The following is a 26,634-nucleotide window of genomic DNA, read 5'->3' as shown; positions in this document are numbered from 1 at the left end:
CCAGCAGCTATTATCTCCAAGGTCACTCAAATAGAGTAAGTGCACATTGTAGCCCTTTGGCTCTTGGTTCAGTGGTGTTTTCTCTGCACTAGCCCATTTTTCATGTTTAATGGAGGCAGTTTAACAAATTTGGAAAGGATCTTAGGGGAGGCCATCAGTATAATCTGTAACTGAACAGTAATCTCTACTTGTTTATTTCTGTAGTGCTAACTTGAAGCTTTTCCTTGACATAACCTTTAACTTAGTGAAATAATCTATACAGCAAGATTTTAAGATTTCTGTTGTATTGATATGGAAACTACCTGCCTGTCGGTTCAGTAACATTTTATTATATTACATTATTTTATTTTGCAATAAACAATCATAAATCTTTTATCTTTTAGGGAAGAAGAAACTGCTGTTTTTGGAGAAGACTTGGGTTTAAATACCAGCTCTGCCCTTTGATTTGTTTATCCTAGAGTAAGTCACATCATCTCTCTGGACCTCCTTTACATATTTCCCACTACCTCTTCTTTTCTTATCTCTCCACACTACCTGATTCCTTATTTAATCCCCCTTAGCCCACCTACCCCCAAAGTCTGTACCAAATACTGCAGGCAACAAACTTGCTCTCATTTTAAATCTTTCCTTTTCCCACTCCTTCCATCTTCGGGCTCTCTCTGGGACCTGACTTCCTCCTGATGACACAGCCTCTCTGACAACCCTTTTCAGTACTAGATTCACTTTCATTGATTCCCGTTGACTCACTGGTCAAGGTGGGGGAGTTGGAATACTCCTTGTTCCCCATTGCCACTTTGAGGTTTTCCCTCTACCACCATCAGTCAGTTCATGGATTCACATCCACCACCCAGTCAAAATCCTGATAACTATTATCTACAAACCTTCAGAACACTTCTCTTATTTCCCCACTGAGTTCAGTATCTGGTTCATGATCTTTTCTCCCAAACTCCTGCCCTCATACTAAAACACCCTAACCTCCCAGCTTCTCAAACTATTCATTTACCCTAACCTTACTTTTCCATCCCACCTTATATTCCCACCAAAGATCATCATACCCTTGATCTCGCTATCACCCCACAAATGCACCACCTCCATGTTAATGAACTCTGAAATTCTCTTATTAGATAGCTGTCTATTGCCTTTCCACTCCTTCCTCTGCCTTCCAGTACCAAACTCTACTCTTTATCCACATTGTGCACAATTTCTCAGCCCCTCAATTTTCTTTCAAGCCATCACCCCTAAACTAGACACCCTCTCCTTTGCCCATCTTGACTTCTTGGTGAACCAGTTCAACTCTACATTATCTCCTTCTCGAGTCCCTAGCTCCCTTGTCTATTGTCAATCATGCCCTGCCAAGCCTCAGCCTTGTATCACTCTCACTATCTGCTGCCTTCATTCTATACCCATACTCCTGAGTGAACATAGAAAACATCATACAACTGTTCTGACTGGGTACAATAAAGATGTATGTTACATAGCCACAACTGGGCCCTTGTGGTAGCTAAACAGTTGTTTTACACCTTCCTAATTAAATTATTATCATTCAACCCAGTGACTCTTCCAAAATTTTTCATTCCTTCTCAGACCTCTCAAAATTCCCTTTCCACTCACCTTCTCTGCTAAGAACCTTGCCTTATTTCTTACAGAAAAAAATTGAGCCCATTCCCTGAAACTTCCCTCTTTTCCTCTCTTTCTCATCTCATATAACTCTGATGCCTTCTGCTACTGTCTTCACCTTTACTTCTTTCACATAAACAGGTGGCCCTTTTCCTTACCAAGGCAAATCTCTCCGTGCACAAGTGACTCCATTCCATCATGTCCTCTCCAGCAGGTTGCCCCATCCCCCCATCATTTCCACTCTCTCCAGTCTCTCCCTGTCTAATGGCTGCTTCCTTATTGCCTACAAAAACACCCATGTCTCCCCATCTTCAGACCTTCACTTGATCCTTCTTTCCTTGCTAACTATCATCCAATATCTCTTCTGCCTTTTCTGCCTAAACTTGAGAAGGCTCTCTCTATGATAGGTGCCTCCAATTTCTCTCCTCTCACTCCCTTCGTTCTACAATTGGGCTTCAGACCTCATCATTCAACCAAAACTCTCTCAAAACTTACCAGTGATTTCTTAATTCTCAAATCTAATGGCCTTTTCTCTGTCCTCATCTTTTTTGACCTTTATATAACTTTTTACACTGTTGAACACCTTCTCCTCCATACTCTCTAGGTTTGGGGGGCACTAATCACTTCTTTTCCTGCCTATTCGACCACCCTCTTCTTAGCCTCCTCTACTGTATCTTCATCTAGGTTATGCCTGCTAACCATGAGTGTCTACCTAGAACTTCTTTTCCCTCCATACTATTTCACTTGATGATCTCATCAGCTCCCATCAATTCAGTTATCAACTCTGTGCTGATGATTCTCAAATCTACTAACCTATCTCCTGACCTCCAGTCTTGCATCTACAAGATTAGGCATTTTGAACTGGATGTCCCATAGACATCTTAAACTCAACATGTCCCAAACTGAACCCAAACTCTCTCCCCTTCCAAACTTTTCTGTTACTGTTAAGGGCACCACCATTCTCTCACTTTCTCAGGCTCGCAACCTCATAACCTGTCATCCTTGACTCCTCACCATCTCTCACCCTCCACATTCAGTCTGTTGCCTGTTTTCACCATTTTAATATCTCTGCAATATACTGTCCTCTCCTCTTATACTGCTCCCTCCCTGGAATGGTCCTCGTCTCCTCAAGCAGTAGATTGCTGGTTGGTCTGCCTGCCACAAGTATCTCCCTGTCCCAGTCCATCCTCTATTATGCCTCTAAAGTACATGTCTAACCATGTCATTCCCCTACTCAGTAAAGTCCAGTAGTTCCCTATCACCTCCAGGATTAAATATAAAATCCTCTGTTTAGCATTTTAAAGCCTTTAATAACCTAGTTCCCTTCCTTCACCCCTCCTCCCATCCATTTTTCTTACACCTTACACCCACCCAATGAGCTCTTTGTTCTAGTGATATGGCCTTCTTGCCTGCTCCTTGAACAAGACACTCCATCTCAGCTTCAAGTATTTTCACTGACTGTCCCACATTCTTGAAATGCCCTCCTTCCTCAGTTCTACCTTCTGATTTCTCTGGTTTCCTTCAAGTCTTCAATCTTCTGCAGAAGTCTTTTCCCAGTCCCTCTTAATTCTAGTGCCTTCCCTCTCTTGATTATTCCCTGTTTATCCTGGTTTTTTTTTTGTAGCTTCTTCATTAGATTGTGAGCTTTTTGAGGGCTGGGACTGTCCTTTCTTTCTAGCATCAGCATTGAAACACAGTGCCAGGCATATGGTAATTCCTTAATAAGCACTTCCTGACTGACTAAAATGACAGTGTTGTACTAGATCATCTTTAAAGTACTTTGTAGCCGTGAATCAGTCAACAAGGTTTAGTAACAACTTGATATGTACCTGACATTGTGTTAGGTGCTGAGGATCCAAATATGAAAATGAAACAATCTCTGCATCAAATGAGTTTATAGTCTAATGGGAGGTATAACATAAAATGAGAAATAGTGGGCAGACAAGGGAGTTTTTGGTTTAGGCCCACAGAGATGACCAATGAAGATATAGGGCAGTAGGTAGTCATGTCCTTTCCCATAGCAATTGTGTGTGTGTGTGTGTGTGTGTGTAAACACCCACCCACTAACCCAGACAATTCAGCTCTAGGGAGGGACCCAAGGTCTTAGGGGAGGGATCTGTCCCTGGTGGGGAGGAAGCAGGGATTATTGCAAGATATCTATGAGTCCTGTTGGTTTGCTAGTTGGGATGTCAAATATAGTTTGGGACTGGCTAATTTTAATGGGTTTTAGTAAGATTTTCCTGTTTCAACTGAATGTATGATCTCTTGGATAAAAAAAAGGATGGAGGTACGTAGGCTCTGCATAAGGCTCACTATGGAAATTGTTTAGTTGTCTCTTGATATTTCCGAATTTTGCAGACTTATATTTGTAATGCATTTCCATGAGAGGTGAATTATACATAAAAAAGCTATATGAACATTTTCATTATGAGTATCTAAATTAGAGGGATAATTATTCACTTTTTTACAGTTTTTTAAATTTGTATAAAAATTCATCCTGGAATTGCTTTAGTTAGCTTTCCCAGTACATTTACAAAATAATTCCACTTAGCATATTTACAAAATAATTCAATTTAAGATAGTAAACAATAGACTATAGAAATTTGAAAGTTAGAAAAGACTGTCATCTAAATCATCCTCCTTTTTTTTTTAAAATGAAAAGACTAGGTTTGAACATCTTTGCCTCATAGGATCCCTCTCTTCTTTGAGATACAGTTCAGGGACCACCTTCTTCATGAGGCCTTTCTTGATTCACCCCACAATCAGTGACCTCCCTCCCAAACTGCCTTGTATTTAACTTGTTCAGTTCTTTAGTTGTGTCTGAGCGTACTTATGTCCATGAGGTTTTCTTGGCAAAGATAGTGGAGTGGTTTGCCATTTTCTTCTCCAATGAGATTAAAGCAAACGGAGTATTAAGTGAGTTTCCCAGAGTCATGAAGCTAGTAAGTGTCTTAAGTCAGGTCTTCCTGACTCCAGACCTAGTGCTCTATCCACTGCACCACCTAGCTTGCCTTGCTCTCAATAGGTTCCAATAATTTTTATTTCTTATAGTTTTGTTGTGATTTCACCTTTGTTTTTTATTTTGACAATTTGATTTTCTTCCCTCTTTTTAATTAGATTGGCTGATGGCTTCGTCACTTTTGTTAGTGTTTTCAAAGAATTAGCTTTTAGTTATACTTTTCATTTCTATAGTTTTTGGTTTCCAACTTATGTTCCCTTCAGTAATTTTTACTATGTCATCTTTTGTGCTTTTATTAGGTTTATTTGTTGGCTTTCAATTATTTTTTTTAAAAAGCATATTTCATTCATTAATTCCTCTCTTTTCTTGTTACTGTATATTTTTAAAGAATGCTTTATTTCCCCCTGAAGAAATTTTGGTGTTTTATTTCAGCATTATCATTTACTTTTACATAATTATTGTTTCTATGGTTTGTTCTTTGATCCACTTGTTTACGATTTCTGTCAGGTCTCCATTTGGGTTTTTTGTTTCTGCTTTCTTATTTGATTACTGTTTTTACTGTAAAGCATATGTGTACTATTTTTGTATTTACAATAACCCCTGTGATTTAATACATGGTCAGCTTTTGTAAAAGTTCTATGTTTAGCAAAGAAATGTGTATGTTCTTTAGCAGACCCATTTAAGAAGACACTATGAATCATTTTAGCTCTAGTTTTTCCATCAGTTTGTTCAGTTCTCTTTTTTTGTTTTTGTTTATTTTTCTGTTAGATTTGTCTAAAACCGAAATTGGGATATTAAAATCTCCGCTGGTATTTCTATCTGACTTCTTATAATATGATAAATTTTTGTTTTCTGAATTCATATGCTAAGTAGCATCTAAACATAATTTTGATACTAGTTTGTTGTCTCTGGTTCCATTCAGCATAATAGAATTTCCTTGTGAATTTTTTTTTTAATTTATCTAATAGGATGGTGACAATTCTGACTTGGATTCAACTGACGCATAGTAAATTTTTTTTTCTATCCCCTCATTTTTATTCTATGTATATCTTTGTTTTAAATGTATTTCTTGTAAGCAATACGTGGAGTTTTGCTTTCTTATCTGATCTGTCACTTTTTCATTTTATTGAATTGTTTAATCCATTCACATTTAAAGTCATGAAAGTTAGGTTTATATTTCCCTCCATTTGTCTTTAATATTATTTTCCCCCCAAAATTAGAACTTGCCCCCCGATTAAGACAGTACATTGTTTCTTCAGTTAATTTTGCTTTATCTGCTTTAAGCTAGCTCTATTCCCACCAACTTTTTCTCCTTCACTCTTAGGTCTCTCTATCCCTTAAATGTCACCTTTTCCCCTAGTTTTAGAATTTTTCTTAACTTACTCTTTTTTTTCTTTATTTTCTCTGGTTATCTAATTCTCTCCCTTTTTTCCTTCTCACTTTAGTAGTCAAGTAAAATGTCGCTCCCCTTCTCTTTATTTTTTTTATTTCAGTTTCTGCATTTTTTTTCCTAAATAGATTTCTTTCCCTTTTCATTTTTTATCTTTCCTTTGTGTTTGCTCTGGACTTTTATGCTTTATTCATTATTTAGTCTTTTTAAGTTTCCTTATGAACTAAAGCTTCTAGGTGACCTGTTTTCTCTTCTGAACAGTTTCTGTGTTATTTCTTTGTAGGTCTTGCTCGCTAGCCCCCTTTTTCTGTTGTGACTAAATTGTAGAAATAGTCCTTGCACATGATAGAATAGAAATAATTCCTCATGGTAAGCATTTGCCTACTTCCCTGATAGTGTAGTTCATTACTACCCTTTTCCTTCTCCCATGACCATTTCCCCCGATTTGCCATGAAATCTCTGAGTCCATTTCCTCCTGTTTTAGTGGGGTATTATTTGTCCCCAGGAAGGAAGAAAACAAGTACTTATAAAGTACCTATTTATTTCAGTCAGGCACTGTGCTAAGCATGATGTTGATGATGATGATGATGATGATGATGATGATGATGATGATGATGATGATGCTAGCAGTATGTATGTAGTGCTTACTATATGCCGGGCACTGTACTAAGTGCTTTACAGTTACTGTCTCATTTGATCCTCACAACAACCATAGGAGGTAGGTACTATTAGTATCCCAGTTTTACAGATGAGGAAACTGAAACAAACAGGTTAAGTGACTTGCCTAGAGTCACACAGCTAGTAAGTTTCTGAAAAAAGATTTTAATTCAGATCTTCCTGTCTCTAAGCCTAGCTCTAAACATTGTGCTCACCAGGAGCTTTGATTCCCCTAAGACAAGGGTGGAGAACCTGCAGCCTCATGGCCACATGTGGCCCTTTAGATCCTCAAATGTGAATCCGGACTTCATGGAATAAATCCCCTTAATAAAAGGATTTTTTTTCTGTAAAACTTGGATTCAGTCAAAAGGCTGCACCCAAGGACTTAGAAGGCCACATGTGGCCTCGATGCTGCAGATTCCCCACCCCTGCCTTAAGGCAGCATAGGTGACCCCTCTAAGTGCCTTATCCCTTCAGATTATATCCGTTGTAAGGTCCTCATCCCGTGGTGTCACAAATGTCTTAGTGCAGTTTTCTGCTACGTTTAGTAACATCCCTTGTAAAGTATCTCTCTCCCACCATGGAAATGTTCTTCAGTGGTATGTCTTCCCAATACTGAAATGAAATCCCCCACTTGTTTCAGTCTTTCCTTTTGCCTCCTCACCCATTCTCTCCTGTAGGCTCTCTTCTTTCTGAAGTTATTTTCCCTTAATTGATAACTTTTTATTTAATTTGGGTACTCTCATCTGTCCTGTTCCCTTTTCCTTTTATGTACTTGCCCATTCTGCAATGTAGTCTCACAAAAAATACTTACTTACTCGCTTGTGGGGTATTATGATATTTAGTCCTTAAGATTTAGTTTCAGGGTTATTCTGCAGCAGTCTGTTTGATTTTCACTTTCACCCTTATCTCCTTGTGTACTCTTAGAAAGAAACCTCTGGACTCAATTTTGTTATATTGTTATTAATAACTACGTAGACATCTTTCTCTTTTTAGCTCCCCTCTCCCTTTTTTTTAATGGTTTATTTCATTACCTGTGTCTTCCTTGGTGTCTGTATTTGTCTTGTATTTTTGTTGTCTGAAGTGTTCTAAAGCAAATAATCACCTCAAGTTCAGTTTTATTTACTGGAATGCTTCAAATCCCTTTTTTTATGGAATGTCTGTCTTTTTCCTTAGTGGTTAAATGCAAGTTTGCAGGATGTGTCACCTTGGCCTGCATCTTGCCCTTTGGAACACATATTCCATTTTATTTTGTGGTTTCTGGTGAGTGCCAAATCAGCTTGTGTTATTCAAATATCTCTTACTTTATCTTTGAAGGTCTTTCTCCTTGTCACTTGCAGAATTTGTCATTTGTCATTGAAACTGTTAAATTTAAATACTTTGTATCTTAGAGCATGCAGCATAAGTGTGTTTTTCTGTGTCTCAGAGTATTCAGGATAAAAGTTTTTTCATGGAAACTGTCTCAGTTGCTAAGTTGAGAAGTTTTGGGCACTTTTCTTGTATTGTTTCTTGCATTATGGTATTCGGGTTTTTCAACCTGTGTTCTTCTGGGAGACCTATAATCCTTGACTCTTCATGTTGTCTTTGACATCAATTTAGTTTGCTTGTTATGAGATCATATTTTCATTTAACATTATTGTGTTTTGCTTCTCTTTTAGATTGTCCTTCATATCTATGTTTTTGTATGCCTGGTCATTTGTTTTCTTTTGTTTCTTTGGTGAGATTTGCTATCATGGATTCAAATTTTTCTGTTCTGCTGATTATTTATTTCTCTTTTGATGGCCACAAATTCTGCTGTCATAATTCTTACTTCTCTGTTAAGCCATTCAGGAGCATTCTGCTATGCATCTTTTCCCTTTTGAGAATCTACCATGCCCTCTGGCTCATCAGGTGTTGATTTATTTTCCTTTGTATTGCAGTATTTATTCCTGTATGTCTGTATTCATTAGATGATTAGGTTCCCTTCTGTTATTAATATCTTTTCTGTTGGTTTATCTTCTTGTGCTCAAGGTCTTTAACTGGGTTTTCTTCCTCCTGATATCTGGTCATTTCAGTATTTTTTAGCTCACTTCTGATTCTTTGTCCTTTGGTGGAAGTTTCCCCAGGGGCTGGACCTCACAGCTGTCTCAGCCTCCCCCCACCCAAAGGAATTCACTTTTTATTAACTTGAGTCTCTGCCCAGGTAACTTCTCTGAGGACAGAGTGAGCCACGACTGGATACCATTTCCCCTTTTTTCAGGCCTTGTTTAATCATAGAGACATGCTAGCATGTTCCTCAGTTCTCTGGCTGAGTATTGTTGCAGCACAAAGCACTGCCACACTGATCTCCTAGTCAGAGCAAACTTCTGGCTTTTGGCCATCTCTGATAGAGTTGGGTTTTAGGCAGAGTTGAGTTTTGTTGTAAAGCCTTATATCTATTTGTGCAGCCCTGTTAGAACATAGTTTCTTGGGTGGGGAAGGGATGCCGAGTTAGCAAGTTAGGGATTAACTTTCTCTACTCTTGGTTAATAGGGACAGCTAGTTGGTGCAATGGATAGAGTGCTGGGCCTGAAGTCAGGAGGATTTATCTTCCTGAGTTTAAATCTGACCTCAGACACTTACTAGCTGTGTAACCCTGGGCAAGTCACTTAGCCCTGTTTGGCTCAATTCCTCATCATAAAACGAGCTGGAGAAGGAAATGGCAAACCACTCCAGTATCTTGGCCAAGAAAATCCCAAATGGGGTCACGAAGAGTTGGACATGACTGAAATGACTGAACAACAAGAATAACAACAACTGTTAGTTCATTGTGTTTTTACCTCCTTTGGTTTCTTGGGGTTTTAGACCTAAGGAATGAATTGCCTTATTTCTTGCATATGATTCCTGATTTGGAGAGAGTTAAGAGGGCATGAAAATCAGAGAAAGTATCTAGTCCTCTGCTTTGTTGTTCTGGTTACCTGGAAATCTATTCCTTGTTTTTCAAAAATACATGGAAATACTTCACAAGAGAGGCCCCTTTAGCATCAGTCTTCATGTTTTTATAGTTTTTAAATTGCTGGCTTTCTTTTCCTATAACATTTACTATCTTTTTTCACCTAAAGGAGAAGCATTTTAGAGCTTGCTTGGTTAAAAACATGTGACCATAAAAACATTTAGCTAATGGTAGCTTTTATTTTAAAAATTAAATTTTTATTCTGAATTTAAACATCTTTCCACATGAGCATTTCCACATACCAAAGCAGAACACAAAAAAGTTTGCATATGAAATTGAATGTACATTTTGTACCACTTGCTTTTTAAAAAAACATGTATAGTAAATTTGACATGTTGCTTTTAAAACTGTCCTGCTTCTGAATTTCCTTTTGTTCTCTTCTGAACATTAAAAAAAAGTTTGATGGCCCTCTTATTTTGGCATCTTAATTACTCACCTCACCTCTCGCCCCATCCTCTAATTTTAAAAAAGTAAGAAAAAAAAAACTTTGTGCAAATAATCATAGTTAAGGGGGGGAGGGGGAAGATCTGTACAGTGGCCATGTCCAAAAATGTATATGTATTTCTTCATCTTAAGATTATCAAGTCTCTGTTAAAAAGTAACATACTTTATCATAGGTCATATGGAAATGTGATATCATTACTTTGGTCAGCATTCTTCAGTCTATCAAAGCTTTTCTTTTCAGTGTTGGTCTTTTAAAATTTTTTTCCTCCTTGTATCAGTAATTAAGGTGGGACTTTTTTTTTTACTGTTTTCTCATTTGGAATACTTATTTAATCAAGTGCTCTCAATGAGTCTGGCCTTTGTTTCTTTGATTAAAGCAGGAGTCTTTGATGACCTGCTTACCTCAAGGGAAAGCCTAGTTTACATGGGTTTGAGTCGAATGTTTGTGCCACTTTTAGGTCATGTGGGTTTGAGTCGCATGTTGTGACGCTTTTTGACCCTGAACAGGGTATATAAACTCAGAGGTTGGTGTTTTGCCTTTGGGGTTTTCACTCACTTGAAGAGTGTTGGTGTGGAGACTCTGGGTAGCTGCTGGAGCCCCCGGCTCTGAAGAAAACCCAGATTGTTGGTGCTTCTCTGGTAACTACTGTGATCTGGTCAGACAGATAAGTGGCCTGTCTGTTGATTCGTGTTTATTTGCTCTGTTTATATAATGTATGTTTGTAATTTGTGTACATTTGCTCTGAAGTTCAGGGTGCTGGCTTTTTCCCCTGAACTAAGTGAATGATATATGTATGTTTGATTAAAGTGAGATTGTTAACCCTTTACAGTTGCTTTTCTTAGAAAAGCAGATCAAAGAACCTGTGCTGGCAGCTCTTGTTGCTGGTCTTGTTGGGTCTTACACCTCAGCAACATCTGCTAGCAGCATTGTTGTAACACTTCTGTTCTCCCTTCATTGTATCGACTCATATCTCAGGATTCTCTGACATTCCCCTTTCTTATTTCTTGTGCCTCACTAATCTTTGATTACATTTGTATATGACAGTTTGTGCAGCCATTCCTTAAATGATGGGAACCCTATTAGTTTCCAGTTGTTTGCTTTTCCTGTTTTCCTTTAAATGTTTCCTTAAGAGTCAAGAAAAAAAATTTTTTTGGTACTATTCCTTCCTTGTATCATCCATCCTCTTAACCCCATCCACCATTTCCACTGGTTTCCCTGTTGAGATACTTTCTTCTCTCCATGTTAGAATATTAGTGCTCCATATTGTATAGCCCCTTCCAGTTGCTCAAATAAATTTACCTTTTTAGGATTTTGTTGATTCATATATTTACATTTCAGAATTTCTGGTCTTTTCATCAGAAATGCTTCAGTGAGAAACTTCTCTATCTGCTAAAGCTCCAAATTTTCCTCCTGTAAGATGATACTCAGCTTTGCAGCTCTCAGTCTTTATCTTTTGCCTTTTGGAATATTGTGTTCTAAGATCTCTTCTTGGTTATGATAGAAGCTACCAGCTTTTCTTTGATTCTGACTATAATTTCTTGGTACTCAAACTCTTGAGTGTTTGCTGCATTTTTTCTTTGATGTGAGAATTCTGGATTTTGACTGAAATTTCTGACGGTTTCTTTCAGGAAGTGATGATTTCTAGCTGTTGTCACTTTGCCTTCAGGTTTTAACAGACTCAGTTTTCATTTTTGATTTCTTGAAATATGAGTTACAACCTCTTTATTACCATGGTTTTCAGGTAGTCCAACCAACTAGCTCTTTTTAACTTGTTTTCTTCTTATCAGATACCTTACATTTTCTCCTTTTTTCCCCCAGTTGTTTCTTGCTTTCTCATGGAGTCATTAATTTCTGTTTGGTCCGTTATGATTATTAGGGAAGCTATTACTTAACTTCTTTATGTTCTGATCTATGTAATTTCTTCTCATTCTGTTCTGATCTACTTAATTTCTCCTCATTTCCTCAACTTTTATTCTATTTTTTAAACTTCTTATTTCATTTCTTTGAGATATTCATGTAGTGCTTGTGGAAAATCCATTTTTTCTTCCCGAGTCTCTCTGCTTTTAGAGTTATTCTTTCTGGTTGAATTTTGGGGTATTTCTTAAAATTCTGTTAAAATTCTTAAAAATCTGTTAAAATTCTTTGATTTTCTCCTTTTTCTAGCCTTAGTTGGGGGAATTGGGGTTTTATGCCAGGGCCAGGCTTCACTTCCTGATATGTTTTTGAATAGAGTGGCTGGATCCTACCTCAGTCTGGGTCACCCTATGCTAACCTCCCCTTCCTAGAATTGGGACCCCCTAGAGCTTTCAGGTTCAGAGTACTGGGTCTTTAGTTCTTTCTGTGCCGTCTGAGAACAAAATGCTAGGGAATTTGGAGCCCATGGTCCTGGATTGTCTTGGACTGGTTGTTCTTGTTCTTTGTAGCTTCCAATTTCCATACTCTGTGGGTTTCTGACCATTGTGGGGCTTTATTTGGTAAGTTCCCTTTGTCTCTGAGAGCCTATGAGCCTACATCTCTGGCCAGGGTTCTTTGGGAGACTACCATACTGTTTACCTATCCTATTTCTCATTTTGGGTTTCTTAGAGACCATTGTTTGGTCTGATGCAGTTTCTAGATTTTTCAGGATTAGGCATGTGGGAGCTGGGTAGTCTTGCCTGCTTTCAGTGAGCTATCTTGGCAAGAAATCCATTATGGTAGCTTTTAGATCAGAAGATAGCTATGAGTTTAAAGGATACATTCTACTACATACAGTTAAGTGTTTTCTATTTAAATATAATTTGTGTTTTTTTCCTTACAACTTGGATTTTGTTGTATATTTTTGGTAACATCTCAGATAGTTAACTTGCTGCTGCAGAAGTAAATAGAGTGATGCGTTTTTTTTGTTTTTTGTTTTTTGTTTTTGCTATGTAGACTTCCCAAGCTAATTGTTTTTTTCAAGATAGATTTTTTAATGTATTTAGCTTTATTAGCATTTAGTTTATTTTCTGAAATGGAATTATATAAAGTAGGAGTAGGATACCATTTTTCTATTGAGGGTCAGTAACAGAAAAAATATCAATTGGGGATCACATGGGTAAAATAACTTCATTCAGTTTTGTTGTTTTTAATAGAGAAATGCTCTTTTAAGTCCAAATCTGAGCTTCTTTCATGTTTTACAAGTGAACTTGTATTCCAAACCACTGTTTCACTTAGCAGGAAGGTGAAGGGTCAGCTGCCCTAGGAAGTTCTGGGGCTCTTTCAACTTGGTGATTGCAGTAACTGTTTTGTACTGGTTAGATTTCTTTAAGAAATAATAAGAGTTAATGCATACACTTTTGTACATCTCTTATTCTTAGAAGGTGACTCCTTGCCAGTGTTCTCATTTGGTAGCGATGTTGACCTTTCACTCTCCTTTGCTTTTGACCTTGCATCTTGCCTTACTAACAAAATTACAGTCATCTGTTTGTTATAGCTCCCTTACCTCCTAACCTCCACACTTTAAATCCTCTCTACATCTCTTCTTTAGAGAGGCAACGTGTAAAGAGCAATAGTGGAAGGAGCACTGGATTTGGAGTCAGGAGAGACCTGGGTTTGAATTCTACCTCCAGTACTTACCGTGTGACCATGGGTAAGTCACTTGACCTTTCTGAGTATGTTTCCTCATCTATAAAATGGGACTAGTAGTTTTTGTTTCATAGTATTATTGTGAAGATCAAATAAGTTAATAATGTATGTAAAGTTCTTGCAAACCTTAACACTAGAAGGTCCAGGCATGTCAACTGACATAAAAATTTTTATTTCAAAATAAAAATTTTCATCCTACTACTAACTCTATTTTCTTTATGGTTAGAAAATATTATGTACCAATTGATGTAGCTTGGTCCTTCAAGATATTCTTAAATTCCTGTTCTAATGTTAAAATGCTATATAAATATTGGGGTAGTAGTGATAGTAATGGTAATATTAGTAGGAGTTGCAATATTTTTTTCTTAGAGGATGTGGTGTCCCTTCTTGCTAAGTCCATTCTGCCCATTTTTGCCTTAGAACAAGTTTAAGTCCCTTAAAGAAATAGGGGGACCTCACCTCATTCTACACTTCATTCCATCTTAAAATCAGCAACAATATTCAACACTGTCACCAGAGTGTTAGAAGCCACTGTTGCTGAGCAGAGAAGAGGTACCACTCTTACCACCATTCTGGCCCTAGTTCTGTTTGCTGACAGTGATTGAGATTGGAGGCTTCATTGATAACTAGCTTTCTTGACTGTCTTTGCCTTCATCCTTTTTGGGTCCTTGTACCACCCCTTTTAGAATTATGATAAGGAGTGAAATGGCTGCCCCTATCCTATACTACTCAGAATTGGTGGGCAGAGTTTTATGTTTTTTTCATTTAAATTATTTTATAGTATTATTTTCTCCTTCCCCTATTGCCACTTTAAAATCAGAATTTTGTGCATATGGTTGACTTCCTAACATGAATCTCATAGTCTCTCAGAAATTCTGCTCACCCCAATCCCCACCCCTCTGCCCTATTGCCTTGTCCTATCCCATACTCCTTGAAATTACTTTTATTTATATTTTTTCTCTGTATTTTGAAGTTTTTTAAAAAAAATTTTCTCCATTTTCCAGCCCAGATAAAAGTATGTTGAATCCTCTATCCTTCCATTCTTTTAGTTTAAGTATATTCATTTGGAACATCTTGTTCCTAATAGTCCTTTAAAAAAAAAGCTCTTTATCTTTTTTCTTACCTTAAAGAATGTTCCAGAATTTAGTTTTTCATTCATGGATTTTACTCTTACACATTTCTCCTGTCACCTTCATACGTAATAAGGCTTTTGACAGGCTTGAGTTTTTCTTCCTACCCTAACCTGTCTTCTTTTGTTACAGGATTTAACTTGAGGGTTATAAACTTGTTTTTAAAAAATATTTTGATAATTGTATTTCAGTATAATTGGTTTCCTTTGTAATCCTATGTATTTCATTTTCACATTTAAAAACATTTTTCTGAGAAGTCTGGCTTTACTGGATTGTCAAAGGGGTGAAGGAATAAAGTTAAAAAGATTAAGAATGCCTGTTGTAGTGCAATTTCAAATTTCCCTCATACTGCTTTTCTCCCCATCTATCATTACTGTTATCTTGTTCTTCTCATCCTTTTTTGATAGGTTCAGACAAGCTGTCCGAGGAAAAGTTGCTATCCTGATGTTATTCTTTTATATTTAATGGTTGGTAGACATTGTGCAGGTGGATAAAACAAATACTTTTTGTAATTGAATGAGTATTGGGGTATAAACTTACTTTCTGTAGATTCACCGTGAGTATCATCAGGAATAATTCGGTAACACACAGGATGACAAGGATGACATTTGCTTCATCGTGTTCTTACATGGGTTTAATTTCTTCTAAAATCTGTATGTTAAAAAGTTTTTCATTTTTTGAAGATCAGGTTGTTTGGTATTGTTTTGATGATACAGAAATCTTTTTGTTATTCTTGTCGATATTTTAGTGTGAGCAGTATGATTGAATGTACTCTTTATTTTTTAAAATATTGTTTTAACACTTTTTTGAGACAGTGTTTGAAAGTGGTTCAAAGTTCAATTTATTTCCTACTTGGTTTTAATGAGTATCATAGATGAGAAAGATACTTAACAAAGGTTCTCAGATACAAATAGGAAATTGGATGAGTATATTGGATATGCTTACCAAATCATGATACTAATTTTTACATCTAGTCTACCTGTTATAAATTTGTATAATCTACAAAGATTATGTAAATTTCCATCTTACTTTGTCTGTTCTTGCAAACTAATAGGAAACTGTTGGATTTTTAACAAATGGCTTCCAAACCCACCGAAACTCTTCATTTGGAAGATTTTTAAACAGGTTAGAAAATTCTGTTGCAGAGATTAAGTGTGCAGATTTGAGAATTTTTAAGTAATACTTTTTTTTTCAGAAATAAGCTTAGTTTTTAAGTGTCTTGCTATATTTGTAATGTCTTTACGTCATCATTAGCTCAAATTAGATCAAATAAGCATATATGTAAAGCACTTTGCAAACCTTAAAGCATAATGTAAAATGTACCTATTATTATCTATTATCTCAAGGCACAATACATGTTAGGTCAGTGGATTATCTAATCTCTCAAGGCACAATGTATATTGGGTGAGTGGATGCAAATCTATATTTCAAGTGTTTATAATTTCAATTTTTGCCTAATCTTATTGGATCTGATTGGGTCATTATTTATACCTTATAAGGTGACCGATGCATTGCTCATAGTAAGAGTAGAAGTGTTTTAGGTTTTTCTATGCAGTTTGTTTATCCTTTCTTTATAAGAATTTTCTCTTTGAAGAAATCTTTTTAGGTCACTTGTCCATTTTCTTAGGATTAATTTAGTTAAAACTAGGTAATACTTGCAGATCCATTCAGGTAGGCTCACATAATTGAGTAAAGCTGCTAGTGTTGGTCTTATATATTAAATACTAGTAAAGTTATTTTTCTCTTTTTTAGATTAAAAACAGAAGTTGTAATATTTTCTTCTAGGACCCTAGTGGATTGGAGTCATTTACTTCGCTTTAGAGAATGTATAAGGATTAGTTGAAGAAACTGAGAATGCTTTTTTGTTGTTGTTCCTCCCAAGATGTATATAACTATGTATTTGTACTAAAAGGAAAAATCTCAGAAGAACATTCTATAAAAAAAATTCAGTAACTTTGAGGACTCTTAATTGTAAAAATGTTTAGTCAGGAGTTTAGACATGCAGATACCTTCTTAAAGCAGTTCCACTTGTCTCCTAAATTAATTACAAACAAAATAGTGGCTCAATTGCTAGCAACTACAGCAGCCAAGTATGGAACAACAGGGACATGTATACAAAGAGACGTATAACACATATGTCAATATTTGCATGTATATGTCTTTGTGTGTGTGTGTGTGTGTTTGTCACTCAGAAAAAGAAGTCCATCTAAATTTTTTAAATGAAATTCAACCCTGCTGTGCTTTTGCTTCACATTTCTAACAGGTCAGGTAGATCTGTGTGAATTCAGGACCCTTACAAGTCGAAACACAAAATGAATCAAAATAGTACTTTGATCTTATTTTATTAAATCTTTATAACAATGCTTAGTCATCAGGGCTCTGATATACTGTATTCAAACGTTAAGACAAAAGTAAGCAGTCCAGAATTATGGTTACTGTGTTAAAATGTTTTTATCTATCTATGAAAAACCAGTGTAGTTGTCTTGAGTGTACAAATAGGAAAACTGTTTATTTAGTAAATACACTTTTAAAAAAAACATTTAAGTTGTTTGAATGTTTCTCCACAAATGGTGAAAAATACTAAAGAATAGACAAGGAATAATCATAATGTTGTGGCCAAAGGAATTAAAAATTTAAAACATTTTCTGTGGGGGGTTTTGGCAGTCTCTATGCTCCTGACAGTGTTCGCCTTTATCCATGTTTTCAAGTCCTCCATGTCCTCCTGTTTGTTCCATGAGAGGTCCAATAGAACCTCCAAGTCCATTTCTTCTTCTTCCACCAGAGCCTCCTCACTCTTTTCCTCCTGCCTCTGCTCATGCCTCCGTGATCCCCCTTGCCCTTGGTTATCAGGGCCAATCCTGCTTTATCTTTTTCTTGGTCCAGAAAAGCCTCCAGACTCCTACCCACACATATACTTGCCACTTGGGTGGTTCTGCCAGAATGCACTCTGTTGCCCATAATGCTGCTCTTTTGGCTGTATCGAGCTGGAGTCTGGCTGTAGGATCCATTTGGGGGGGGATGACTAGTGGAAAGCTGCTGCCCATAGCTGCTCTGTTGACCATAGCTATTCTGCTGTCCATAACAACTCTGCTGCCCATAGGTATTCTGCTGGGAGTAAACTGCTCTGATCATAACTAGTCAGCTGGGTAAAGGAATAACTGATTGGAGAATTGTTATTGTTGTTCTTCATTTTCAAAGAGGACCAATGACAGCATGGGGTGATATCTCAACTTGCTTGTGAATTAGATTTAAGTGAGACTGTTTCACTAAGTCATCAGCCTCAGTCTCCTGGTGTCATTGAAGTCCAGTGACAGGACAGAAGTCAAGATGACTGGTGATGGCTCAGGAAGCAGTAGATGACCTTGGTGTCTTCAATATCTGACCAAGCTCTTAAGTGCTCCACACCACCTGCTTTAGATGCCTTCATGGCCATTGGAACAAATTTGTTCTCATCCACTTATTTTGCTGGAGGATAGGATGGAGGTGTAGTGACTGCCTTTACGAGTTAATTGTCAGGCACCTTTGGGTAACTGTAGTTGCTCTGTCTGTATTGTAGGCTGGCCTGCTCTACTAGATTGAGGCTGAATAGTCTTAGCAGGCTTGCTACCATCCTGGGATTTCACAGATGTAGCAGCTGCTGGCCACTGCCCATAGGTTGTTTAAGCAGACTGGGTTCCATATGCAGACTGTTCCATATGGTGCCTGTGTGGTTGTAATTGTAGCAGTAGTGGTATCCATGTCCTTGGACAGGCTGACTGTGAGCCTGAGATGCAGTTGGTGTAGTATAACCTATTGGAGGCTGTCCAGAATAGGTTACATATGCAGTCTGCCCATAAGTTCCATGACTTTGTTGCCCATATATCTGGGTGGTCTGTGTATATCCTTGAGCTGGCTGTAGCCTCATTGGGCTGCAGCTTGATTGTAGGTACTATAATTCTAAACCACTCATTTTAGAGATAAGGAAAAGGTATTCCAGGTTTACCTGGGTCCAGGCAGGTTCCAAATGCAGCATCTCAGCCACAGCTTCCTGCCTTTGAGGCTCAGGCCTCCTTTGACCACCTTCACTGCTAGGGCAGCTGTTCATCTACCCTTAGGGAGACCTGTCATGGCTTCCCCCCCATGTAATTCTTCGAGGCCAGAGACTGAATTTCATTTATCACCCAGAGGTTCAAAGGCAGCCTAGCCTGGAGTCTAGAAGACCTGGGCTGAAATCTATCCTCAGGCTTTTGGCTGAGTGACTCCTGGCAGGCCATTGCCCCCACTTGCCTCAGTGTTTTCTGTTGTAAAAGAGAGGATCCAATATCACAATAATGTAACTAAATGGGGAGGGGCTGAGCGGGGAACACACTGTGGCTCTGGGCTAGGGAGGTCCTGTGTGACCACTCTGGGCCATCACTGCTAAGCAGGAGGTGGCTGGGTAAAATCAACTAATGAACAGTGCTGTACTTGAGGAATTACAGTTCATGAGGGTAGGGAGGCACATACCTGCCTGGCTTAACCAGAGTCAGGGCCCCTCCAAGGAGAGTCAGGGGAAGGTTTCATGCAGGGATGCGGAAGAGGGGCTTTTAGGTATTGCCACTTGCATTAATTAGGCACCTGCTATGCTCAGGCCTGGGAGGGGCTTGCATTTTAGAGTCAGCTATGGGCCAGGTGTGGGGACAGTAAATAAACTTTTGACCTAATGATTGCCTCAAAATTAACAGTGCAGAAACTGTCGTTTCTCAAAAATTATCTACTTTTTTTTTTTTGAAGGGGGAAGGCAAGTCAGTTGGGGTTAAGTGACTTGCCCAGGGTCACACAGCTAGTAAGTGTCAAGTGTCAATCCAAGGCTGAATTCGAACTCAGATCCTTCTGACTCCAGGGCTGGTGCTCTGTTCATTATGCCACCTAGCTGCCCCTAAAATTATCTACTTTTCACAAAGAAGTTTTGAAAGATAATTTGTTTTATTCTGTGTACGCGGATCCAAAAAGATATCAGAAACAAATGATGCCAAAGACCCATGTTCTATAATATTTTATAAGGAAAGATATTTGCACATATATGGATATGACATAGTCTTTAAGTTGCTAACCACTACTGTCAAAAATATTTCCTCCTCACGTTCTTTCAGAAGTACTAATCTTTCATTTTTATTTTGAATAACTTGTGGGGTTTTTTCTTTTGTTGGTACCAGTTGAAAGTGAGAGAATATTCGAACTTATTTCCCATGGCTATTATCGATATAAGGCAAAACAGTTTTACAAAAGCAAAAGTGAAGTAAAGCCATTTCAAATAAAACATACCTATGTCTATGATACCTTAATCCTTAGATTAAGATTAGAAAACCTACGTATTTTATGTAATTAACTTATCCCAAAATGCTTTGTTCCAGAATTATATGATATTTTAAGTTACTTTCATACCAAAATGCATAAAAGTATCATATTACTTATGTTCTCTTAAATTTTCTTTTTAAAAAAGCTCTGCTAAATTACCCCTAAGTTATATACAAGAAGTTGGAAAGTTATCTGATATATTTACAATAGTGTATTGTTGCAGAAGAGTGAAACTACTTTCTGTAGAATACACTGAAGCATATAGATGAGAAGATTTATGGCTAGAACGAAATTTTTGGAGGCTACCATTATAAATTTTCCACAACTCAGATATCTGATCAAATTCATTTTCATTTCTGAAGTACTTTTATGCCCTTAGTCACTGTCATCATCTTTACAAGTGTGTGGCATAGATTTACGAATTAAAGAATAAAAGCAGAGGCATCTCAAGGTAAAAGTAGAAAGGAAATTTTATTACGATCCAGTGGGAAGGGCAACTTAGGCACCAAGAGCACCCCAAGGAAACTCTCAGTGTCAGAGCGCACTGGACACAGAAAATTTGGGTGTTTATATAGGTCCCTAACTGCAGTTCCCCCTCCCAACCTCCTTCCTCTCAGCTTGAAGATGCAAGCTTTGAGGGTACAATCTGGACACGATAAATCTACCCTGGTGACAATAGCAAGGAACAAATAGTATGGTTATTTTTGACAAGCAGGTGATACACTATTCTTACATCTTAAGTGATAAATTTACCTCAGTGACAATGACAATGAACAAATGGTTTGGTTATCTGTGACAAGCAGAAGCCAGTTGTTTGTTACCTCATCTTCACATCTGTGGCAAACTAGCCTTTCCCACCATGCTTGCCTCTGCAAAGGATGCCTTCCATCACCCTTACATCTGTGGCGGATATCCCCCAGTACCCTTACATTTGCCTCCCGTCATTCTTGACACCTAACTAGTCTTGCATGTCTACATTGCCCCTGGTTTTCCGGCTTTTCATCCATTCTTCTTCTGAGCCGAGGGTCCCTTTTCCTGGGGTCAATACACAGGATGTGAGCATCCTGTGTCCTATCCTTATTCTCAGAGGCTTTTATGGTTGCTGACTTGTCTTACAGAAAAACTGAAGTAGAAAGCTGAAGTTTAGATTTCATGAGAGGCCTTACTGTCTTACTTATTTCTATTTATTCAGTTTGTCCTTTTTATGAGAGGTCTTCACTCATTCCACTCACAAGTATTATTCAAGAGTAACTTAAATGACTAGTTATATTCTGCTACAGTTAAGTTGTCCTGTAGCCAAGTTCCCTTGAGAAAGCAGGTCAAACAATTTGGAACTTTGCCCAAAGGGATATAAAAATGTGCATACCCAGGAATACCACTTCTAGGACTGTATCCCAAAGAGATCATATAGATGGGAGAAGGACCCACATTGTTATGGTAATTAGGGTGAGAATTTTTTACCGTTTTCTCTTTTAGAATGCTAAAGTAATCAAGTACCTTTGGTGAGTCTTGCCTTTCAAATGTAATGACAAGCAAGGTGAACTTTTTGTTGTCTTTGTTTTGGAAGTGCTTTTTAGCACTAAGGAATCTTTGATTGAATCTGGAGTCTTTGATGACCTGCTTAGTCAAGAGAACCCCTAGTTCACATGTGTTTGAGCTGCTTGGTTGTGATGCCCTTTGACCCTAAAAAAGTGTATATAAACTCAGAGGTTAGTGTTTTTGCCTTTGGGGGCACACTCATTAGAAGAGTGTTGGTGATTTGGCCAGACGAGACTCTGGGTAGCTAGTGGAGGCACCCTGCCCCCCTTTGAAAATCTAGATGTTGGTGCTTCTCTGGTAACTATGTATGTGATGTCTTGATCAGACAAAGCCTGTCTGCTGATTGGTGTTTATGTGCTATGTTTATAGAATGTATACTTGTAATTTCTGTTTGTATTTGCTCTGGGGTTTAGAGTGCTGGCTTTTCCCCCTGAACTAAGTGAATGATATATGTGTGTTTAACTAAAGTGAGATTATTAACCCCTTAAAGTTGCTTTCCTTAGAAAAACAGATCAAAGAACCTATGCTAGCAGCCTTCCTGTGTGCTGGTGTTAATTAGTCTTACAGCCACAGTAGTGGCAAGCAGCATTGTTGTTACACACATGTACAAAATATAGCAGTTCTTTTTGTGGAGGCAAAGAATTGGAAATTGAGGGGATGCCTATTAATTGGGGAATAGCTGAACAAGCAAGCTGTGGTATATGAATGTGATGGAATACTCTTGTGCTATAGAAATGATGAGCAGGTGGATTTCAGAAAAACCTGGAAAGACTTAAATGAACTGATGCTGAGTGAGGGAAGCAGAACCAGGAGAATATTGTACACAGTTACAGCCACATTGTGCAGTGACTAACTTTGATAGACTCGGCTCTTCTCAGCAATGCAAGGTTCTAAGACTCATGATGGAAAATGCTATCCACATCCAGAGAAAGAATTACAGAGTCTGAATGCAAATTGAAGCATACTATTTGCTCTCCCTTTTTTGCTTTGTTTCTTCTTTCTCATAGTTCTTTCCATTGGTTCTAATTCTTCTTTGCAACATGACTAATGTGAAAATATGTTTAATGTGAATGTATGTGTAGAGCCTGTATCAGATTGCATGCCATTTTGGGAAGGGGGGGAAGGGGAAAAGGGGGAGAAAATTTGGAATTCAAAAGCTTGTGGAAGTGAATGTTGTAAACTACAAATAAATAAATAGATAGATAGATAGATAGATAGAGGAAAAAAAACAGGTCAAAGCAGAAATCCCAAATTTAATTAGGCTTGGAGGATTGGCTAGGAAGACTAAATCTTTTAAGCATCGAGCCTCTATACAACAAAGTCATGTTTGTAGCAGTGCTGATGATTAACAAACATAAATTTTGCTTTCTGGCAGCACATATGTGCAGTTGCCTTAGAGTCAGTATGTTCATCACTGGGTGTCTTCCATAACATTTATTTATGCGATGCATCCATTCCGATTTCTCAATAGCAGTGGCAACATAAACAGTAAATTATTTATTTGGCATCTTAATCCTCCATTCCATAGGTCCCCCATTCTTGAATCAATAGTGACATTTTCCTGGGGAATCCTTTTAGTAACCAATATAAAGGAAGCATAGTAGAAAAAAATAACATTTAAAAATTATATTTACCTTTTTCACTTAAAAAAGACAATCTATATAAATGTAATTTATAATTTAAGGTGTACTTTAAGGTGTACATTAAGGTATACATATAATTTAAGGTATACTAAAGAACTTAAATAACATTGTAGACTAGGGTTAATAACCTCCAATTACATGACTTCTCAGACTATATATTCATAACTTCAGTAAATTTTTTATAAATAGGTTACAGTTGTCTTTGAACTAGATTATAAGGGTAATTTTATGGGGTTGCCTAAAGTTTCTTTTTGGATTATTTAGAAACATTAATGAAAGGATGCTACTACCAACTGGAAAAGAATGGTTTTGGAACTTGGTAGAAGAAGACAACTCTATTTCAGTTACAGAACAACAATAACAAGCATTTCCTTAGCACCAACTATGTGCCAGACACTGCTAAGTGCTTTATAAATATTGTTTACAGATATCTCATTTGAACTTCATACCAACCCTGAGAGGTAGTGCTATTATTATCATCCCCATTTTACAATTGAAGAAACTGAGGCAAACAGGTTAAATGACTTGCCCAGGGTCACACAGCTAGTAAGTGACTAAGGTAATTTCTGAACTCAGGTCTTCCTGACTCTAGGCTCAGCACTCTATCTACAGCACCACCTTTTATACTCCAATGGGATTTATTATTTTAAGGTAATAATATGATTGTAGATTTTGAATTGAAAAGGACTCTAAAGGCCATATTTAGAGGCCAGACTTCGCATTATACAGATGAGGGAAAAGGTTCAGAAAGGTTACGTGATTTGTTTACATAGATAACGGCTATCACAGTTTGAACCTTGGTCCTTTTACTCCAGAACCTACATTCTTTGTACTGCAACATGCTGCCCACATTTTATACCTTTACTTTACAAACTATCTAAATTATAATTCTAGGTGAAGTTTTGCAAACTTCAAATCACTGATTAGTTATTTTGGCAGGCAGGCCCTAATATATGGACTTTGTAGATTTCAGTATTTGATCTAAGAATTTATATGTTAATAACATTTGGAAGTTAGTGCTTTAGAAGCAAGTCGATACTGTATAAATATATTTTGTTAAATAGTGTCTCAACTACCGAAATAGTTAAGATTTGCCAGACAAGTAAATTACTTCCAGTTACTCATTTACTAAAGATGCAGAGATTTTAAAATATTTTAGAAACTCATGTTTAATTATCTTATGCATTTTTCACATGCCAAATGGTACTTGACCTGCCACCTTTCCCTCTTTTCAGTTTTAATGAATGAAAATTTTCATAGATGAATGACTTTTCCATAGATGAATGTATTTCCCAGGCACACTGTACTATGCACTAAATTACAAATAAAACTGTGGGTTGCCATCTAACTGAGAGGATGGTGAGAAAGTCTGGTGTTAGAGGATCCTTTTCTGGGTAGGAAAGACAAGGTGAGGCAAATGGCAAGATGCTTGGGGGTGGGTAGATGCATGTGATGCTTAAATATTTGCGTGGAACTGAGGCAGGCAAAGGTTAAGTGATTTGCGTAGGGTAACAGCTAATAAGTCTGAGTCTGAATTTGGACTCAGGTCTTCATGATTCCAGACCCAGGACTCTATCCATCATGCCACTAGGTGGCATGAGGATCAGCAAGTGAAAACGCTAAGATGGAGTGTCATGTACAAAAACAAAACAGCAAGGAAGTCAGAATCACCAGATTGCAGAGGACATGGAAGAGATTAAGGTGTAATATGACTAAAAATGTGGGAAGGGGCCAGGTTATGAAACCTATTTGTCTTTGAAAGCCAACTAGGATCTTATATCTGATTCTGGAGGTAATAGGTAATCACTGGAGTTTAAGTAAGGGTAATGTGGCCACATTGGTGTTTTAAGCAGATCAGTTTCACAGCTGAGAGGGGGGATGGATTGGAATAGAGATAGACTTGCAGTAGGGACACCAACTAGCAAACTACTGTAAAAGGCTAAGCAGAGGCAGGTGATGAGGACCTGCATCACAGTATCAAAGGAGTGAAGGGGGCATATAAGAGAGGTGTTCTAAAGGTAGAATGGGCACGACTTGAAGAAAGGTTTAGTATTGGGGGTGAGAGAGTGAGGAGTTGAGGATGACTCATGGTTTTCAAGCCTGGGTAAGGTTGTTTTGTAGTATTCCATTTCACTTTCTGTTTCTTAGTAGGTCATTATGTATATCAGAGTTCATCATTACCTCAATGGAGACGATATCCAGGCTCACTGGAAGTAAAAAATTCCTCAGTATTTTTTAGTTCTTTATTTTGCAGTCTGATGAAGATGCTCAGATCTTATAGACACACCTGAACTTCTTCTCTTATCTGTTTTGACATAGCTGGAAAAAAAGTAAGTTTCATCAATAAAAATTACCTTTTTCTAATCTTTATTACTCTATTATCTTGCACGTGACTCACATTTTTTCTTAATAGCAGCAAATGTGTGTGTGATCTTCTTGCTCTTCTTTTAACTTCAAGAAGCCTGTTCTTGCTATAGTACTTGCTTATTTTTAATCAATAACAACATGTTCAGCTTGCCCGGCCCTTCTGAAGGGCTTTACTTGTTTTAACCAGTTAATTGGGCTATTTTTCAGAAATAATTTGTCGGTTCTTGGCATTGTTTTTTTATTTTTGACTACAGTTTCCTTTGGGCTTTGGTGTGACTCATCCTGTATTATTGTGGGTTTGAATGATCTTTGAAATGTTTGACTTCTATACACCAATAGCCACTATGATATCTCTTAACATGCATTCAAGTGTACTTAAGAAGCTACAACTCTTGCACATTTCCTTGGGTCAGTGTCATTCTTTAAAACAGAACAAAAGAAATGTGTATGACATGGAATCCAGCTGTCAACAAATGCAGAACTAACTAAAATTTTCTCCCTTGACCCTGTCCCTTTTCGAAAGTGTTTTCTTTTGATTACCTTCTCCCCCTATCTGCCCTCCCTTCTATCCCCCCCCCCCACCCTTTTTTATCTTCTTCCTCCTTCTTTCCTGTGGGGTAAGATACCCAATTGAGTGTGTATGTTATTCCCTCCTCAGGTCAAATCTCATGAGAGCAAGATTCACTCATTCCATCTCACCTGCCTCCTATTCCCTCCCAACAGAACTGCTTTTTCTTGTCACTTTTATGTGAGATAATTTACCCCATATATATGTGTATATTCCCTTCAGCTGCCCTAATACTGAGGTCTCATGAATTATACACATCATCTTTCCATGTAGGAATGTAAACAAAACAGTTCAACTTTAGTAAGTCCTCTATCATTTCTCTTTCTTGTTTACCTTTTCATGCTTCTCTTGATTCTTGTGTTTGAAAGTCAGATTTTCTATTTAGCTCAGGTCTTTTCACTGAGAAAGCTTGAGAGTCCTCTATTTTGT

The 26,634-nt window shown here is 37.5% G+C and overlaps 1 protein-coding gene and 1 pseudogene across 4 annotated transcripts in view; one reads left to right on the top strand and one right to left on the bottom strand.

Moving 5' to 3' along the window:
• Positions 1 to 26,634, top strand: part of WWP1 (WW domain containing E3 ubiquitin protein ligase 1) — a 150,930-nt gene that overhangs the window by 14,713 nt on the left and 109,583 nt on the right. For 2 of the 4 annotated variants that reach the window (XM_036753157.1, XM_036753161.1), the window contains exon 2: positions 13,545 to 13,646. The exons of 1 other annotated variant lie outside the window; for it this stretch is intronic. The gene's annotated coding sequence lies outside the window, so the exon portion shown is untranslated. Of the gene's footprint in view, positions 1 to 383; positions 460 to 13,544; positions 13,647 to 26,634 lie in introns of all 4 variants that reach the window. One more of the 4 variants, XM_036753156.1, reaches the window with a different exon arrangement.
• Positions 13,224 to 18,856, bottom strand: LOC118835135 (annotated as a pseudogene).

Source organism: Trichosurus vulpecula, chromosome 1 (genome assembly GCF_011100635.1).
Source record: "Trichosurus vulpecula isolate mTriVul1 chromosome 1, mTriVul1.pri, whole genome shotgun sequence".
In the NCBI taxonomy this organism is placed as follows: domain Eukaryota; kingdom Metazoa; phylum Chordata; class Mammalia; order Diprotodontia; family Phalangeridae; genus Trichosurus; species Trichosurus vulpecula.
Note: the sequence above shows the minus strand (reverse complement) of the source record. Positions and strands in the feature narration are given on the sequence as shown.